General features: G+C 42.1%; 1 pseudogene; it reads right to left on the reverse strand.

Annotated features, from left to right (window-relative positions):
• Positions 1-836: 836 nt before the first annotated feature.
• LOC140623559 (5'-nucleotidase domain-containing protein 2-like) lies at positions 837-19,843 on the reverse strand (annotated as a pseudogene).
• Positions 19,844-20,337: the final 494 nt, after the last annotated feature.

Consider the following 20,337-nt stretch of genomic DNA (forward strand, 5'->3'; position numbering starts at 1 on the left):
TAAATAAAAAATGGATTGGGGGCACCTGGCTGGCTCAGTTGGTAGAGCATGCAACTTTTGGTCTCAAGGTAATGAGTTCAAACCCCACATTGGGTGTAAAGCTTACTTTAAAAAATAGGTAAATAAAAATGGATTATTTTGAAATGCATCTCTAATTTGCATAGACCTGTCTATTCTTAGGCAACTTAAAAGTTAACCAGTTAGTTAAAGAAGGTGACAGTTTGGAGATTGTGTGTGTGTGTGTGTGTGTGTATCAGTTACTATTTTGCAACCTGAATCAAGTTTATATCCTGCAACTATGTCTAAGAAAAAAAATTCATACATAAATACCTCGTTGCCAGGATATCATGGGGTGGTAGACACGGAGGCAGAAAAGCAGATGCCTAGGCTCTTTCTCTGCCTTTGCCATGACATTGGTCGTACATACCACCCCGAAGGGCAAAACTCACAACAACTTCTCTGGAATATTTGGGTGTTTTGAAAAGTGGATCATTGCGAGCTTCCTAAACAGTGAGTCTTCGTGACATCCTGAGAAGTGGGTCGATGCAGTCCACATACAAGTTACTAATATGGAAACTGAGAAAGCATAAATGAGGAAGTGAAGAAAAGCAACTTGCACATGTGATGATCTGTGGTTGAGAGCAGTTGAGTTTCTGGCTTCTGGGTCTAAGTTGGTTTGATCCATTATGCCAGAGAAGAGGACAATATGGACACCAAGGAGGGAGGAATATGCAGTGATATTAATAGAAATTATCCTTTCAGAGACACTTTGTAATTAGACACCTTATATTTTTTATAGCAAGTTCCAGCTTATGTACATCCTAGCTAGAGCCCTTTTACATGCATCCTAGCTCCATATCTCGAAAGGTTGTGGAAACTTGGCCACTTTTTCCACCTCCCAGAGCCCCCACTTCCTCATCTGTAAAGTGGGAATAATAATGCATATTTCACAATGCTTTTTTTGAGAATTTACTTAATATATGTAACACATCTCCATATGCAATATGAAGTAGATGTTCAACAGATATGTTTTTATTAGTAGTGGTACTTCATTTAATCTTCACAATAATCTTATAAAATATACGTCACACAGATTTGGTAACTCACAAATTATGTGACGATAATGAATTAGAAATAAAAATCTTCAGGGGTGCTTGGGTGGCTCAGTCGGTCAAACGTCAGACTCTTGATTTCGGCTCAGGTCACATTCTCAGGGTGGTGGATCAAGCCCTGTATCAGGCTCCACACTGGGCATGAAGTCTGCTTAAGATTCTCTCTCTCAGGGAGCACCTGGGAGGCACAGTCAGTTAAGTATCGGACTCTTGGTTTTTGGCTCAGGTCATGATTTCCCAATCATGAGATCAAGTCCATGTTGGGCTCCACACTCAGCACAGAGTCTCCTTGAGATTCTCTCTCTCTCTCTCTTGCTTTACCCCTCCAGCTCGTGCTCTTCCTCTCTGTCTCTCTCTCTAAAATAAATACAAATGTAGTGATCTGAAGGGGCACCTGCCCCCCCCCCTGTTTATTGCAGGAATGTCCACAATAGCCAAACTATGGAAAGAGCCCAGATGTTCATTGATAAATGAATGGATAAAGATGTGGTATGTACATGCATATATACAACGGAATACTACTCAGCCATCAAAAAATGAAATCATGCCATTTGCAATGATGTGGATGGAACTAGAAGGTATTATGCTAAGAGAAATAGGTCAAACAGAGAAAGACAATTATATGATTTCACTCATGTGGAATTTAAGAAACAAAACAGGATTATAGGGAAAGAAAGGAAAAATGAAACAAGATGAAATCAGAGGAGGCAAACCATGAGACTCTTAATCATAGAAAACAAATTGAGGGCTGCTGAAGGGGAGGAGAGTGAGGGGACAGGGTAACTGGCCTGTAATGATGGACATTAAGGAGGGCACGTGATGTAATGAGCACTGGGCGTTATATGAGACTGATGAATCACTGAAGTCTACTTCCGAAACCAATAATACATTATATATTAACGAATTGAATTTAAATTTTTTAAATGGAAAATAAATAAATTTTAAGAAAATGATTCTCTCCTGCCCCTCCCCATCAAATAAATAAATAAAATCTTTTTTAAAAAGAAATAAAAATCTTAGAATGAACTAGGACAGTTCATATGGATCCTTTAATGATTATAAAGTGGTTTCTTTTTCTTTCTTTTTCTTTCTTTTCTTTCTTCTTCCTTCCTTCCTTCCTTCCTTCTTTTTCCTTTCTTTCTTTCTTTCTTTCTTTCTTTCTTTCTTTCTTTCTTTCTTTCTTTCTTCCCTTTCTCTTTCTTTCTCTTTCTTTCTCTTTCTTTCTTTCTCTTTCTCTCTTCTTTTCTTTTCTCTTTTCTTTTCTTTTCTTTTCTTTTCTTTTTTCTTTTCTTTTCTTTTTTCTTTTCTTTTTCTTTCTAAGAGGGAGACCACTTTTATTGCCCGCCCTGGACCGGAGCCCAGTGTGGGTGGGACAGGAGGGGTTGGGACCTGCTGTGGACAATAAAGGTGCCCTCCGCGGATGTGGGCCGCGTCGCCAAGAAAGGGCGTGTTCATGCAGCGGGCGCAGAGCTGGTCCATGCAGAGCGGCGCCCCACGCTGCAGGGGCGGGCGGCGTGGGTACAGGTGAAGGGGAAGGGGAAGGGGAAGTGTGCCGGGTGGTTGAGCGGACAGCGGAGGGAGGCCGTGTAGAGGTCAGACGAGCGCACACGGCGCGGGCAGAGTCAGCGGGGGTGTGGGAGGTGCGGGAGATGCTCCCAGACTGAGCGTTGGGCAGGGCCCTGCGATGGCCTCGGCTCCTGCGGCTCCTCCACCCGGGCGTCGGCACCTGCCGCCTCGGCCTCCTGGCAGGGCTGCGTGCGCTCCCGCAGCCCGGGGAGCGCACCTGCCGCTGCGTGTTGATGCTGCGGCTCGCGCTGCGGCTCGGGGTGATGGCAGCGGGAGGCCGCCGGGCCCCTGCACAGGTGGCCTCGGGGTGGGGCACGCGGGGTCCCCGCCGTCCGGTGGGGCGCAGGCAGTCCTGCAGGGTTCCCTGCCGGCAGGTTTGCCCCTCTCAGGCGCGCGATGCGGCCCCAGTGCAGGGAGCCCTTCGCATCCAGGTTTCGGGAAGGCTTGCGCCGTCGGTGGTGAAGCGGGTTTGTCAGCCTGGACGTCCAAGGGCCGACGCCCGTCGGGACGCGCCCTGTGCCTCGTCCCCTCGTCCACGACGCTGGAAGGGCTGTTGCTGAGGAGCAGCTGTTTCCCACGTGCCACCCGGCGGCGCAGGCCAGCGCGGGCCCGTCCCTCCCAGGATGTACTTCTCCGAACCCCGCTCCATGCGCTGCTCGGCGAGGCCCCTCACGTGCGCGTCCCGACCGGCACCCGGCGTCCGGCACACCCCTGCTCACACTCCAGGCCGTGCCCCCGAAAGTGGCCTAGCACGCAGGACAGCAGCGCCGTCTCCCGCAGCGAGATGTCCACGAGCCGCCGGATGGAGGGACCCTTGCCGTAGGAGCCGCTCATCTGGTACAGAGGGGGTGCCGGGTGCCCCCCCATAAACCCATCACCTCCTCCTCGGGCACAGGCTGGCGGCCCCGGAGGCCGTCCCCAGCTGCACGGAGGGAAGGCATCAGTCTTCATCAGGAGGCTCTTGTGAACGAGGCAGTGGAGGCCTCGGCAAAGCTGGGGTCCTCGTCATCCTTGCGGGTCCCCTCTGGGTACCGGTAGGGCGCGCTCGGGACCGCACGGGCAGCACCGAAGAGCTGGGGCGCAGCGTGTGCGTCCTGGGCCAGCGTGTGGCCCTAGTCGAAGCCACAGCCTTGCACGTCTCGTTGTTGGCGGAGATGCCTGCGGGTTCAGGAGACCGCAGACCTCGGGGGTTGGGGGGGGGGCAGGAGGGGGGGCAGGAGGTCGTGCGCCAGCCTCCCCACGTCCTGGTAACGCGCCCGCAGGTGCGCGCATTGCGTTTTTAGGGACTTACACGAGGTTTACCCGGTGAACTACTAGAAACACCTGTAAGACAACAGGCTGATTTCAGGGCATCTTCAGAAAAAATAATCTTCATAGGGGAAGGGAGGGAAAATTGGGAAGAAATCAGAGAGGGAGACAAACCATGAGATACTCTTGCTAGAGGGGAGGTGGGTGGAAGGATGGGGTAACTGAGTGACGGGTATTAAGGAGGGAATGTGATGTGATGTGATGTGATGCGATGAGCACTGGTGGTATATGCAACTGATAAATTATTGAACTCTACACCTGAAACTAATGATGTACTCCTATATGTTGGCTAATGGAATTTAAATTAAAAAAAGAAAAGAATAATCTTTATACTCAACTGTATAGAAAATTAAGATTTTCTTGATGTAGAACTCCCTTGGGGGTGGTAATTTCTTACGCATTTTTTGTTCCTTCTAGGCTGTGTAAATAGTTCACATAAACTATATTGTTTAAAGATATTGGGTTAGACTTACTAAATTTAAATTTTAGTTTATATTTTTTGGTTCTCAAGCTATACTCTAAAACAAGGAGAAACTAAAAGCAAATATGTGCTAGAATTTGGAAATAGGGATGTTAACATGTATTGAGTGCATGCTGTTCTTCAAGGTGCTCTCACATATTTGTTCGTCTAGTCATTTAAATATTTATTGGATGCTTACCATGTACCAAGCATTCAGCTAAGCAGCAATAAACCTACATTCTCTGCTATTAAGTTTATGTCTAAGGACACCTGGGTGGCTCAGTCAGTTGAGCCACCGACTCTTGATTTTGGCTCAGGTTATGATCTCAGGATGGAGGGATTGAGCCCCACTTTGGAGTCCAGGCTCAGTGTGGGGTCTGCTCTTCTCCCTCTCCCTCTGCCCCTCCACCCACTCACATTCTCTCTCTCTCTCAAATAAATAAATCTTAAGAAAAAAAATTTATGGGGTGCCTGCCTGGCTCAGTCGGTTAAGCAGTGATCTAAAGAAGCAGGCCCCGAGTCAGTCTCCCTGCTCATCGGGGAGTCTGCTTCTCCTTCTCCTTCTCCTTCTGTCCCTGCTCCCTGGTCCTGCTCTCTCTTTCTCTCTCAAATAAATAAATAAAATATTTTTTAAAAGTTGATTTTTAGGGGCAGCCCTGGTGGCGCACCGGTTTAGCGCCGTCTTCGGCCCAGGGCCTGATCCTGGAGACCCAGGATTGAGTCCCATGTCGGGCTCCCTGCGTGGGGCCTGCTTCTCCCTCTGCCTGTGTCTCTGCCTCTCTCTCTCTGTGTCTCTCATGAATAAATAAAATCTTTTTTTAAAAAAGTTGATTTTTATATATGCCCTATAAATACGTATTTCTCTGTGTCTGTAGGAAAGTGGCTACTTGGAGCCAGTAAGTAAGTCAGAGGATATCAGAGAAAGCAGGAAATGTCTCTAGAATGACTCAAAAGTTCCAGTGGTCACACACACATACAATAACCAGGTGGGTTATTATGGTATAGCCGGAAGGGTTATCCAAAGTCCCCAGAGGAGAACTGACTGCCTAATTTTTGGTCACCTTCTCTGGGATGATGAAAGCCTTGGAAACCCTAATAATTATACTTATGACATTAAGGCATAATAAGGTGAATTAAGTGAGATATTATTTATGGTTACCCTCAGGCTTCAATAATATAAACATAGAGAAAGAGTTCCAGGAAATGCACTGGAAATAAGGAAGTGGTTGTGGTGAGGAGAATAGGGAGGAGGAGTCCTATCCTAATATTATGTGTTACATATACACATTATGTATTACATTATTACACACATTATATAATATATATGTAGGCAAGACTGTACTCTGTTCTTGACTTTTTGACCAGGAATCAGGTAGTTTTGGGCTCTCTCAAGAAATAAGTGCTATGTACTGGGTATTTACCTAAAGAATACAAAAACATTAATTCAGAAGGATGCGTGCACTCCTATATTTACTGCTGCATTATTTCAAATAACCAAATAATGAAAGCAGCCCAAGTGTCCATTGACAGACAAATGGATAAAGAAGATGTGTTATATATATATATATATATATAAATAACATGAGAATAAACACATGGGACCAAAGGGGAGGTGGTAGGGGGATGGGTGAAATAGATATGGGGATTAAGAATACATGAATCTTGATGAGCACTGAGTAATGTGTAGGATTGTTGGATCACTATATTGTACACCTGAAACTAATATAATACTGTATGTTAGCCGTATTGGGATTCAAATTAAAACTTAAAAAAAAGAAAGAAAGAAGAGCTATGAAGTGGGATGAAAGTACTTCCTGCTTTGTTGGCTCTAGATAAGGAGTTAATATGGAAGGTGGGGTATGTAGGAAGTAGTCCTTGCAGTGGAAGAGATTTAGTGGGAGTGATTGAGGCCTTATAATGGCTACTCTTAGCACCCAGACTGCAGCCGAAGTGCATGTTGAGTGGTCAATGAGTTAAGGTAGGCAATTGCTTCTATAACTTTTATTGAATAGTTGGTTCAGGCATGATTGTGCGATTATTTAAATATTGCATTAGCCTTTCTCATTAGTTCATAAGATGAATAGAAAATGGAAAATACTGTGGGTGAGAAACGTGGTTCTCATTAAGTCCCTTCATTTGTGAGCAGGTAGGGAAATGATTAGGTGTGCTGATAGAGACAAATCTTTATCTTTGATCTGATATTCTTCAGATGTAAGCAGCCCAAATATGCATTTACTTCTGAAGGAAAAACTCATATTAAAGAGCCTATTCAAAAATGCTAGAAATAATCTTATTATAATTCCAACTTGGACAAATAAACTTTATTTTAAAAATTATGAAGAAATTGGGGAAACATGAACTAGATAGTAAATGGTATCAAACCAGTTATTGTTAATTTTCTTAAGGTGGGATTGTGGCTATTTTTCAAGATTCCTTATCTTTTAGTGCTACAGACTGAAGTGTTTGTGAACTCACTGATACAGTTTTTGGGATTTGCTTCAAAATAAACTCAGCAAGAGGAGGAAGGTGGGTATGGGTAGGGGCGAAGTAAGATTGCCTGTGAGTAAACAATTATTGCAACAGGGCAATAGGTCTGGAATGCTTGTGGCATCTCTGTTACCTGTGTGTCATGAGGAAGCATGTCTTTTCCCAAAATGGAAATGGCTTTGTCTTATTTCTGTTTATAAACTGAATCTGTGTTCTTTGTTCAAAAGTAGTATATCTAGAAGCAAATCAAATTTACATTGGATGGGTGAATATAACGTGAGCAAGGAAGTATGTCCTAGCAATGGAATATTACTGAGTCTTAAAAAGGAAGGAAATCCTGTCACACGCTACAGTATAGAGCAACCTTGCAAGATAAGTGAACCCCCCACTTATATGAGGTTCCTACATTAGTCAGATTTATAGAGACGAGAAGTAGAATGGCGGTTGTCAGGGGCTGGAACAAGTGGGGAATGGGAGTAGTTTAATGGGTGAGGTTCAGACCTACAAGATGAAAAAGTTCTGGAGATCTGGTTAGCATAATGTGAATATACTTAGCACTACTGGACTGTACACTTAAAGACAGTTGAAATGGTGAATTTTATGTGTTTTTTTAATACAATAAAAAATTTTCTAGCTAGTACATACAGAAAAGGAACACAGAAGAAAATAAATATCTCCATTATCTTACAACCTAGAAATAATTAGCATTAATTGGTATGTATCTTCCCATACATTTTTCCTATGGATACACACACCCTCCCATACGCACACAATTTTAATTAAATAGGGGATCATACTCACTTAATAATAAAGAGGATATCCTTTCATTTAGTAAATATGTTTTCATGTACCATATCAATGGCTGCAGAGTTCTCCACCATTTAGACATATGGCACAATAAAACTTTGGCAGTCTCTCTTAAAGTTTTTGGTCTCAGGACACCTTAATGAAGTTAAAAATTACTGAGACTCCCAAAGAATTTTTTGTGCATTATATCTGTGATATTTAGTGTACTAAATTAAAACTGATAAATTAGGGCACCTGGGTGGCTCAGTTAAGTGTCTGCCTTCAGCTCAGGTCATGATCTCAGGGTCCTGGGATCAAATTCTGCTGTGGGCTCTGTGCTCAATAAAGAGTCTGCTTGTCCCTCTGCCCCTCCCCCTGCTCCTGCACACTCTCTCTCAAATAAATAAAATTTTTAAAAAACCTGATAAATTAAAAAATTTATTAATTCATTTAAAAATAACATTAATGCACTCATTTCATATTAATATAAAATACCATTTTTATGAGAAATAGCTATATTTTCCTCTCTTTTTTTTTCTTTTTAGAGAAAAGAGAGTAAGCATGCAGGGGAGAAGGAGGTAGGATACTGAGCAGGCTCCACATCCAGGGTAGAGCCTGACGTGGGGCTTGATCTCACGACCCTGAGATCATGACCCAAACCAAAATCAAGATTGGGAAGCCCAACTTACTGAGCCACTCAGGCACCTTAGCTATATTTTCTAAAAGAAGAAAATTAGTGTGAAAGGTGGCATTGTTTTACATTTCTGTAAATCTCTTTCATATCTAACTTAATAGAAAAAAAGCTGGATTCTTATACCATCTTCTGTAATCAATCCATTATGACATTATGTAAGTAGCTTCTAGAAAACTACCGTATACTCTTATGAGAGAATGAAAATGGAAATTATTATGTATTATTATGAAAAGAGTTTTGACCTTACAAAGGTGCCTGGACTTTTCATGGATTATGGACCACATTTTAAGAAACATTGTTTCATAGATATTGCTCTGTGTCCTTGAATTTTTTTTTAAATTTCAGTATGATTGAGGTATAGTGATAAATAAAATTGTAAGATATTTAAAGTGGACAATGTGACAAAACTCCCCCATCTAGTTAACTAACACATCCATTACCTCACATATTTATCTTTGTGTGTGTGAACATTTAAAGACTAATCTCTATGCAAATTTCAATTATACAATACAGCATTATTGACTATAGTCACCATGTTTCACATTAGATCCTCAGACTGTATTCATCTTATAGTTGAAAATTTGCATCCTTTTACCAACCTCTCATTGTTCTTTTCTTCTTTCTAGTCTTGTCTTTTGAACAAGTAGCCAGCTAGGCTCATTATGGAGCTTGGGGAGTGGGGTTGAAAAGCAAGGAAAGAAAAAAAAAAAAGCTTTCATTTCCAAAAGCTGAAAACCAAATCCATAAAGGAGATTGTATGAGGTGCCTGAGAGGTAACATTTCATCATAGTGCAGTTTCCCAACCTTGTACTCATCTTTATTTTTTTAAAAGATTGTATTTATTAATTTATTTGAGAGAGAGCAAGGAGAGAGCACCAGCAGAGAGGGAGCTGCAGAGGGAGAGGGAGAAGCAGGCTTGTCACTGAGCAGGAAGCCTGACACAGGGCTGGATCCCAGGACCCTGAATCATGACCTGAGCCAAAGGCAGATGTTTAGCCAACTGAGTCACCCAGGTGCCCCTGCTTTTTATTTTTCTAAAAAAGGTCTTTATTACATGTTGATAGAATAATCTTAAAAGTTGTTAACTACTCATGATTTTTCCATCATTGTATTATAAAATTTGCAGACACATAAAAAAGTTGGAAGAATTATACAGTGAACACCCATATAACCACCCTCTAAACGCTGCAATTAACATTTTGCTATGTTATGTCCATCCAACCATCCCTCTATCAATCCATCTTATTTTTTATTGAGGTATAATTCTCATATTATAAACTCCCCCATTTATTTATTTATTTATTTATTTATTTATTTATTTATTTGATCCGGGAGCACGTTTATTGGCCCTGCTGAGGCCAAAACCACCCGGTGCGCTGGCAAAACAGGTCAGGGGACGGAAGCAGCGCCCCCAGAGGTTGGGCCATCCTGGGCCCTGGGAGCCTGGACCTGGGACACCCAGCAGGGCCACTGGGGGCCGGGCAGGGCAGCAGGTGCGCTGTGGTCCTGCCCAAAACTCCCCTTTTTAAAGTGCATGATTTAATAGTTTTTGGTATCTTCACCAGATTGTGCAACCATCAACATTAGTTCCAGAACATTTTCATTACCCCAGTCAGCAGTCAACTCTAAATTGCCATCTACTTTCTGTCTCCATGGATTTGACCATTTTAGACATTTCATACACCGGAATCATACAATATCCCCTTTTGTGTCTGGCTTCTTTTACTTAACACAGTGTCTTCAAGGTTCTTCCATGTTGTAGCATGAGTCAGTACTTTACTCCTTTTCATGGCCGAATAATATTCTACTGTATGGACATATCGCACGTATTTGTCTCTTTAACAGTTGACAGACATTTGTGTTGTTCCATTTTTTAGTTATTACATATAATGTTTTTGTGAACACGTATGCAAATTTTTGTGGGGATATATGTTTTCAATTCTTGGGAGTGGAGTAAAGTTGATGAATCATATGATAACTCTAATGTTGAATATTACATTCCCACCAGCAATATGTGAGGGTTCTAATGTTTCCACATCCTTTTGGACACTTGTTGAATATAGTCTTGTAGGTGTGGAGTGATATTTTCCTGTGGTTCTGATTTGCATTTCCCTAATGACAAATGATGCTGAGCATCTCTTCATGTTCTTATTGGCCATTTTATATTTTCTCTGGAGAAATGTCTGTTTAGATTCTTTGCCCATGATCTTTTTTAAAAAAGATTTACTTATTTATTTATGAGAGAGAAAGAGAGAGAGGCAGAGAGAAACAGAATACGGGGGAGGAGGCAGAGGAAGAGGAAGAGAGAAACTTGGGAATTAGTGAGGCTGTCGCACGTATCAAAGTTCATTTTTTCTCTTTTCCCCCCTAAGCAGTTTCTATTGTATGATTATATCACAGTTTGTTTATCCATTTTCCTATGGATGGGCATTTGGGCTTGTTGCCAGTTTGGGGTTAATATGAATAAAGCAGCTAGGGCAGCCTGGGTGGCTCAGTGGTTTAGCGCCGCCTTCAGCCCAGGGGGGGGGGGTGATCCTGGAGCCCTGGAATTGAGTCCCGCGTCCGGCTCCCTGCATGGAGCCTGCTTCTCCCTCTGCCTGTGTCTCTGCCTCTGTGTGTGTGTGTGTGTCTGTGTGTCATGAGTAAATAAGTAAATAAAATCTTTAAAATAATGAATAAAGCTGCTAAGAATACCCTCACCTCTGTCTTTTTGTGGACATATATTTTAATTTCTCTAGGGTGAATAGCTAGGTGTGAAATTATTGGGTCATAGGGTCGTTATGAAATCACCAAAAGTTATTCCCAAGTGATTGTACCATTTCACATTCCCATGGACAATGTATGAGAGTTCTGGTAATTCTACATCCCCACCAACATTAAGTAAGCATTGTCAGTTTTAAAAATGGTAGCTGTATGTGCCCGGACAGGACAGGGCATATAATCCTATCTCATTGTGGTTTTAATGTTCATTTCTCTGATGACTAATGGTGTTTTTTATATGCTTATTTGCCATTTGAATAGCTTCCTTTATGAAATGACTGTCCAAAATTTAGTTGATTGTATAGCATTTTACCATATGTAAGGGTTGTATGCCAGATAGTAAAAATAGAAAAAGAATACATAGTGCTGTGGATTCAGATATTTAAGTATCTGAGGAGCCAAAGAAATGCCAAATGTATTTGCATGATGGCCCTGTCTAGGTGGGGTGTCAGAGTTCTGTAAACTAAGAATCAGGACCTTGGGACACCTGGGTGGCTCAGCAGTTGAACATCTGCCTTCGGCTCAGGGCGTGATCCTAGGTCCCAGGACCGAGTCCCACATCAGGCTCCCTGCCAGGAGCCTATTTCTCTCTCTTTTTATCTTTCTGCCTCTCATTCTCTGTGTCTCTCATGAATAATGAATAACGATCTTTAAAAAAAAAAGTGCTTAAGAATCTGATAAAACTCACATCCACAGATGTGGACCATGGTCAGGGTTACATTATGACTTTCAGAGGCTCTGGGACACTTTTGCCTTTGTGAGAAAAAATATTAGAAATTGTATTCTACTGCTGCATTGGTATAAAGATGAATATAATCCAAGCTTGGTTTGGAATTATATATTCACTATTATTACATTAATATTTTTCTTCTGATTTTAAAAGAAATTCAGAGGTGCCTGGCTGGCTCAGTCAGTAGAGCATGCAGCTCTTGATGTCGGGGTTGTGAGTTCAAGCCCCACATTGTACATGGAGCCTACTAGAAATTTTTAAAATGTTAACGAATAAATAAATAAATTAAATTAAAATGGAAGTATATTTTTAGGCACCTAAAAGTATCGTAGGTCCTAAACACTGTGCCTGTCTCAAAACTGAAGGTCATTCCTGTTATTGACCACCTCCTCCTTAAGTTATAGCGTAGAAAATTATAGTAATTATAAAAGGGAACCCACCCTAGGTCTGGGTTGTGAGAAAAGGAGACCCTGAGGTCTGTAATCCAGGCTCATTGTCCAGGCTGAATCTTCTGGTTGTTCTGTAACATTTCAAGGATCTGAGAAGGTAATTACCCAAAGTGTGGGACAGTGTAACCTTTTCCTTGGTGAGTAAGCATCTTCCAACATCAGAAAGCGTTAAGTATAGGAATGTTTAGGAAAATCACACCTATTCATGAATATTTGAAGGTGAAAGAAACTGTACCTATTTGGTATTTAAGGGTTTAAGAGATTTGGGTCTGTTAGATTAATATTTCGGCTTTGTGATTCCCAACTAAATGTATAATTGAGCAACTGATTCAGCCCATGATTTTAAGTTCAAGTGTTATAAGTTTAATCTTTTAGATTTTAACTTACCTAAGAGCATAGAAAGGTTTGTTTGTCTAAGCAGTACTTGAAAGAAAAATCAAATATGTTCAATGTATAAATATAGCTGTAAATACTTGAGGGAATCTACTCACTTTAATAATCCCTCTTTAAGGTGAGTGCTTAAATTGTCTGGATTTATCAAGAGAGTTAAACATTTTTTAAAACTGTGGTTTTGGGATCCCTGGGTGGCTCCGTGGTTTAGCGCCTGCCTTTAGCCCAGGGTGTGATCCTGGAGTCCCAGGATCAAGTCCCACATCAGGCTCCCTGCATGGAACCTGCTTCTCCCTCTGCCTGTGTCTCTGCCTCTTTCTCTCTTGTGTGTGTCTCTCATGAATAAATAAATAAAATCTTTAAAAAAAATAAATAAAACTGTGGTTTCTTAAAAGCTTAAGAAATAGATTTTGAATAATTTGAATACTAATTTTTAAAATGAAAATAACTCTGTGTGTGTGTGTGTGTGTGCCACAAAAGCCATCCATGAGGACATTAAAGTCATGGTATTGATGATATATATTGTGACAATGAAAGAAATGAAGTGATGAGGACAGGCTGCATAAAGCAGGGATCCCAGGAGCCAAGTGCCAAGGGGAGCCTGCTCCTTACCCGAGCCTCATATTTGCCCTGTTTGGACCTTGGTCCCATGCTCAAACATGTGTCTCTGAAGTCATATGCCATATGTCCTAGATACTGACCCCCCAATGTCAAAGCCCTGTGTCAATTTGCTATGGTCACCTTCCTACAAAATACACTTTAAATCTTTTCATCAGTATTTGGTCTCTCAAATATGGCTTCCTCCTTGACCCAGACTCTCTGCTTTTGCATTATTTATCTGGCTATTTATTCCACCCAGATTCTTCTTTTTACCCCCATGGTGCAAATTAAAGCTTTGGAAAGCAGCCTCAAATTTTTCAGTCACTAGGGTCCTATACCTTCATTTAACAGAATAATAATTCCTTAAATGCTGCCCTGGTGGCCTGAATAAACACATGCCCCCTTTCAAATTGCCTAATTCACATCCTGAGCAGGATTTAGCCACCCAGCAACATCTAGAATTCTATTTTTATTTATCTCATTAATTAACTTTCTAGTTACTTTGAGAATTATTCTTAGAGTAGCCATAGTATATCGCTTGGTTAAGGGGTATATTAAAGACACTGAACTAATGTGGGTTATTTTAAGTCGCTATATGAGGTATAATGCAGATGTATAATACACATATTCATATGCAAAAGGTATTTATTCAAAGATTTTATTTATTTATTTGACAGAGAGGGAGAGCACAGGCAGGGGGAACAGCAGGCAGAGGGAGAAGCAGGCTTCCTACAATGCAGGGAGCCCTATGCAGGGGTGCTTGACCCCAGGACCCTACGATCATGACCTGAGCCAAAGGCAGATGCCTCACCAACTGCGCCACCTAGATGCCCCCCAAAAAGTATTTTTTAAATGTGAAGGTCATGATATTCTGATATACAGGAGGTTAAAATTATGTTAATTTCACATTAAAGTTACCAAGTTTTTGTTCCCTGGGATATTGTCATGCACACACTACTCTTCACACCTCTGAGACCTGCTCCTCCCACCTGTCCACAGAGTTGATTCTGCGCAGAAAATTTGTGCTACGTTATGGCCACTGTTTCCTGCCATAGTTGATTGACCAAGGACAGAAATGCAATCTCAACTTGGTCATCCCTTTTGGAAAATTGAGAGATCCGGAAGACTGCCCACTGGCATGCAAGTGGGAGGCTCCGGGAACAGGGTTCAGAAACTATTGATGTGGGGCAGCCAGACTTCACCCCACCTGTAGAGCCAAAGAGCCCATCTACAGAGAGAGAGAGAACCAGATGTGCAGAATAAAGTAAAGCTAGATAAGGTCAAGGCAGCCATGGAGAGAGATGGAGCAGCTCATTTTTCATGGCTTTATGGTTCCTGGTTCCAATCCCTTGTGAGCCCAAGTGCACATCCTGTCCTTGGAATCTGTGAAGTGACCCTGCATTTTATAATAAACCCTCCCGTTCATCCTAGGTTACTTTGCAAGGGTTTTTATTACATGTAACCCAAAGAACTTTGATTATGAAAAAAAGGCCACTTACTAAATAGTAGGTACAGAATCTGAATCTTTTTTAAAAAAATTAACTTACTCAGGAGAAGAATAATACAATCTTTTTCTGTTTTGTTTTGTTTTTAATTTTCATTTCACTATAGTTAACAGAGTTAGTGTCAGATGTACAATGTAGTGATTCAACAATTCTATACATAGTCAGTGCTCATCATGACAAGTGCACTCCTTAATCCCCGGGACCTCTTTCACCCATCCCTCCATCCACCTCCTCTCTGATAACCATCATTTGTCCTCTATAGTTAAGAGCCTGTTTAAGGGTAATGAAATCTTGGGCGCCTGGGTGGCTCAGTCTGCCTTCTGCTCAGGTCATGATCTCAGGGTCCTGGAATCAAACATCAGCTCCCTGCTCAGCGGGGAACCTACCTCTCCACGTCCCTCTGCCCTTCCCCCCAGCTTGTGCCCTCTCCCACTTGTTCGGTCACAAAGAAATAAAATCTTAAAAAAAAAAAAAAAAGAGTAATACAATCTTAATGAAAGAAAGATCACAGTCCAGAGAGTTTTTATTAGGTTCTACCGTTGTTAGGATTTCCCTTCCTGTCTGAAAATTTAAAAACTGCACAGTAAGTTCACTTTAAAATACCAGAGTGAAAATTGCATAAAAATAAGCACATCATCATTTCCCCTTGATTTCCTCAGAAACTTTTCTTTCTTTTTTTTTTTTTTCAGAAACTTTTCCTTTCCAGTGGAGATTTGTGAATTCGGCAATATACTCTATTCCACAGCTCAGTTCAGATCTTTTAGCAGACATTTAATAAGCGTATAATAGATTATACCAATATTGGCAAAACAGGATGAATGAGATTGGTTCTTGCCTCTAGAGGAGTGCCAAACACATGAAGAGGGATTGCCAATACATGTGAATTCCCTTCCTCTCCTTTCTCTGCTGTTGGGGCTCTATGGGAAGATGGAGTGTGGTCACCCCATCTTTGGTCTAAACAAGCCATCTTCCTTGGAATCTGATCTAGCAGAAAAGCACTGAATTAAAAACTTGCTTTAAAAGCTGGACTTTAAAAAAAAAAAAAAAAAAAAAAAAAAAGCTGGACTTTGCCAGTACTGACACAGATCCGTGAAGCCTTTTCCTAAGCCAGTTTCCTTGTTTATTTTCACAACTGTAACTGGGGCAAAGGCAAACTGAGAAGGGCTCACGTGGTAGATCGCGCATGATTCAGTTGTCAGAAACGGATGCCATTCCATGTATATTTTGCAGAAAGGGATTTTCAAAAAGGTAAGTAAGCACCTACAGAGTTGTTGGGGCTACAAAGAAGGGCCCTAGACTGGACCTCTGGGATGAAGCTCAAGAACATATTGTAGAATTGGCTCAGCAGGGAATCAGAGGCTGAAGTGGGACTCATAGTTTTCAAAGACCATAGCCTTGGGTCAGCTGGGTGCCTCAGCGGTTGGGCTCAGGGTGTGATCCCGCAGTCCCGGGATCGAGTCCCACATCGGGCTCCCTGCATGGAGCCTGCTTCTCCCTCTGCCTGTGTCTCTGCCTCTCTCTCTCTCTTATGAATAAATAAATAAAATCTTTAAAAAACAAACAAACAAAGACTCTAGCCTTGGTCCAGGACCAGCTGCCTCTGGACATCCATGAAGCTACTGAGGGACATCAGAACTCCAGGACAGTACCTGCCAGAGGAAGACAGCTGCGCAGTAGGAAGGTGGCCTCTACCTGGCTTCCACCTTCAAAACAGCAACAATGATTATTAAATGTGAGTAAAGCTAACACTTCCCAGTACTATGTACCAGTCCAAGCAATTTATGTGACTTAACTCACTTAGTCCTCACAACAATCCTACGAGGTAAATGCTGTTACTACTGCCCCCATTATGCAGACAAGGACCCTGAGTTAGAGAGGAGACCTACTCAGGTCACACCAGGAGCAAGAAGCGGTAGAGCTGCACATGCGTCCTATTGGTGGACTTGATTTCGTGCTTAGACCCCAGCTGCAAGGAACGCTGGGAAGCAAAGCGACACTTCTGTTTTTTCCCCACCCCTGCAGCCTTCGAGGCAGTGCGGAAGGCAGCAAAAGGGCTGTCACCACGTCCATCCCCACCAGCTGGCTTGAGACCCAGGGCTCACCCGACAAAGATGCCACAGCAACAGTGATTCAGCACAAATAGATTCAATGCACTGAATCTGTCGTCTGCTACCCAAAGATTAGCTCACTACAGAACCCTATCAAAGTGACAGGGACAGCTTCCACATTGTATCCGACGCACCTCTTGTTTGAACAACGCTTCATTTAGTTTCTTGCCTGTGTTTATTTCATCCATACAAAATTACTAAAATCTAGTGATTCAAATTTATTCATTTTTGGCAAAATACAAAGTTTCTCTTTAAAAACAGAGCAAACTAACTTTGAAAAATGATCACAAGCCCATTGGCTGTCAACAATTCCCCTTCATTTCTTAGAACCAAACTCAAAAGGCATCTCTTTCGTGAGGATTTCCCTCTGGCATTGAGTACTTTTGTGTATTAATTTTTTAAAAGACTTTATTTATTTACTCATGAGAGACACAGAGAAAGAGGTAAAGAAATAGAGAAGCAGGCTCCTCACGGGGAGCGCAATGCAGGCCTTGATCCCTGGACGGGCATCACCCCCTGAGCCGAAAGTAGACTAGGTCAACCGCTAAGCCACCCAGGTGTCTCTTTTGTGTATTAACTCTATTCTCTTCTATGAAAGATCTCTACATGTCTGCATGAGTTTGCTAGGGGAGACGTAAAAATTACCACAGATTGGGGGGCTTAAAAACAGATACCTGTTTTCTGACTATTCTGGAGGCTGGAAGTCTGAGATCAGGGTGTTGACACTGTTGGTTTCTATTGAGGCCTCTCTGTGGCTTGTAGACAGTTGTGTCTTCAGGTGGCCTTCCCATGTGTTTCTCAGTTCTAATCTCCTCTTCTAGAACCAGCCACACTGGATTAGGGCCTGCCTGAATGACCCTATTTTAACTCAATAACCTCTTGAAATTCCCTAATATAGTCATATTCTGAGGTCCTGGGGATTAGGGCTTCAACATATGAATTTAGGAGGATACAATTCAGCACAAAACAGCATCCTTTGCCAATAAAGCTATTGTCTTGGCATTTTTCATACCAAATACATTTTTTTCCAAATCTAACTTTAGTTTTAGATACAGGAGTTAAAACATTTTATGTAGTCAAACAATGCTCATCTTTTGGTTCAATTCTTCAATTATAGTCTTTAAATTTTTTCTTCTTTTTTTTAAAAAAAAAGATTTTATTTATTTATTTATTTATTTATTTATTTATTTATTTATTTATTTATCAGAGAGAGAGAACGTGAGTGGGGTGAGGAGCAAAGGGAGAGGGACAGACAGACAGACCCCTTGCTGATCTTGGAGCTGATGCAGGGCTCCATGAGGAGTTGGATCCCATGATCCTGAGATCACAAACTGAACTGAGGTCAAGAGTTGGATGCTGTAACCAACTGACCCATCCAGGTACCCCTTAATTTTTTGTTCTATTTATTTATATAATTAAAGTCTTGCAAGCAGGACACTTGGGTGACTCAGTTGGTTGAGCATCTGCCTTCAGCTCAGATCATGATCCCAGGATCCTGAGATCGGGCCCTGTGTCAGGCTCCCTGCTCTTTGGGGAGTCTGCTTTTCCCTCTCCCTGCCGCCTGTTCGTGCTCTCTCACTATCTCTCTCTCAAATAAATAAAATCTAAAAAAAAAAAAAAAACAAAAAAAAACCAAAACCAACTCTCTTAAACTTATTTTGGTATTATTCAAGCAAAAACCTAAATAGTTTTTATTTCTCTAAATTTTTAATTATTTATTCCTACATCACCTTTTAAAAAAGTTATTTATTTGAGGGATAGTTAGAGAGAAAGGGAGAGTGAAAGCATGAGCAGAGGGAGGAGAAGAGGGAGAGGAAGAAGTAGCCTCTGCTGAGTTCAGGCGGAGTTCAGTGGAGGGCTTGATCCCAGGTTGCTGAGATCATGACCTGAGTCATGCACTTAGCCAACTGAGCCACCTAGGCTGCCTTCTGACATCGGCTTTTGAATATGCCTTCCTTTTTCCATTTGCTATGTGATGGTATCTTTTTTATAATATTGTAAATATTTGTATATAATTCTGTTGCTTTACACCCAAGACATATATATAGGTTCAGACCAGTACCAGAAAGAGTGGGAAAGCGCATGTTTTCAGCTGGGTCATCCTTAAGTCTATGAGGAAACAGCTTAGGATGGTCACTTGCAAATCTAGCTCCCTCCTTGCCCTGGTCTCCTCTGCTGTTCCCTGGGCTCCAGACTCCATTTTGTTCCACTTAGTAGTTGAAGCCTGTGAAATTTTTTGCCCTTTGCATCAGAGACAGATAAAATAGATTTTTCTCTCCATCCTAGAGGGCAGTGTATCCTTACATCGTTCAGAGATCTGATGGCTGTGGAGGTTTGAAATAGCCATTCTGGTAAATGAAAGAAGGGATTATTTGGTCAGAGAATGTAGTGTGATTCATGGGCAGGGCTGAGCCCCACTTAAAGTTGGTGACCATCAATCTCTGGTGGAAGCCACCTGCTCCATTACGTGCACGCGACTCTTGAGGATGGTCGGGGAATGTGAATTCCTCTGTATAGGGATTGGAAACAAGAGGAGGTGGAGAGGCTGAATTCAGAGAGATGGAGAGAATGGGACATTATCCGGCTCAGAAATGATTAGCCTTGGACCAGAGAGAAAACGCTTCATCCTCTGAGGAGGAAGGAATGGAAAGGGATTGTGTGTGTATGCGTGTGTGCACACATCTGTAGAGGTGTGTGCAGAAATGGAAGAGTCCCTGCCTCTGATGTGTCACAGCATCTTCCTTTTTCTTGGGCTGGGTGGTATGTGCCAGGCTCCCTCCATCTGATGCTCACCTGGGACTCTGAATCTGGAACAAATAGCTATTTTTGGCAACTGCTATGGAGATGGCAGCAGTGTCTGGTGTCACTGTGCCCCTTCCACCTGTCATGGCTAAAAGATGACTTTGTGTCCTTTTTTTTTTTAATTTTTTAAAAATTTTTATTTATTTATGATAGTCACAAAGAGAGAAAGAGAGAGAGGCAGAGACACAGGCAGAGGGAGAAGCAGGCTCCATGCACTGGGAGCCCGATGTGGGATTCGATGCTGGGTCTCCAGGATCGCGCCCTGGGCCAAAGGCAGGCGCCAAACCACTGCGCCACCCAGGGATCCCGTGTCCTTCCTTTTTTATTCCCTGGAGCTTCTTTCATTCTGGCTAGTTTTCCTGGTGTGGCCCGCAGGCCCCAGGCCAATACTATAAACCTGCACTATCCTTCTATTAAAATTGTCAGTACCAGTCTCTGTCACTCTTACTTGGGGGTGGGCTTTGGAGCCAAGCACAGGTTTTAGTCTTGTCCTTGGGACCAACTTTGTAGCCTTGGACAAAATACTTAAGCATTCTAAGCCCCAATTTTTCTCATTTTGTGAAATAAGAATATATCTTTA

The sequence above is a fragment of the Canis lupus genome, chromosome 33 (genome assembly GCF_048164855.1).
Source record: "Canis lupus baileyi chromosome 33, mCanLup2.hap1, whole genome shotgun sequence".
Lineage (NCBI taxonomy): Eukaryota > Metazoa > Chordata > Mammalia > Carnivora > Canidae > Canis > Canis lupus.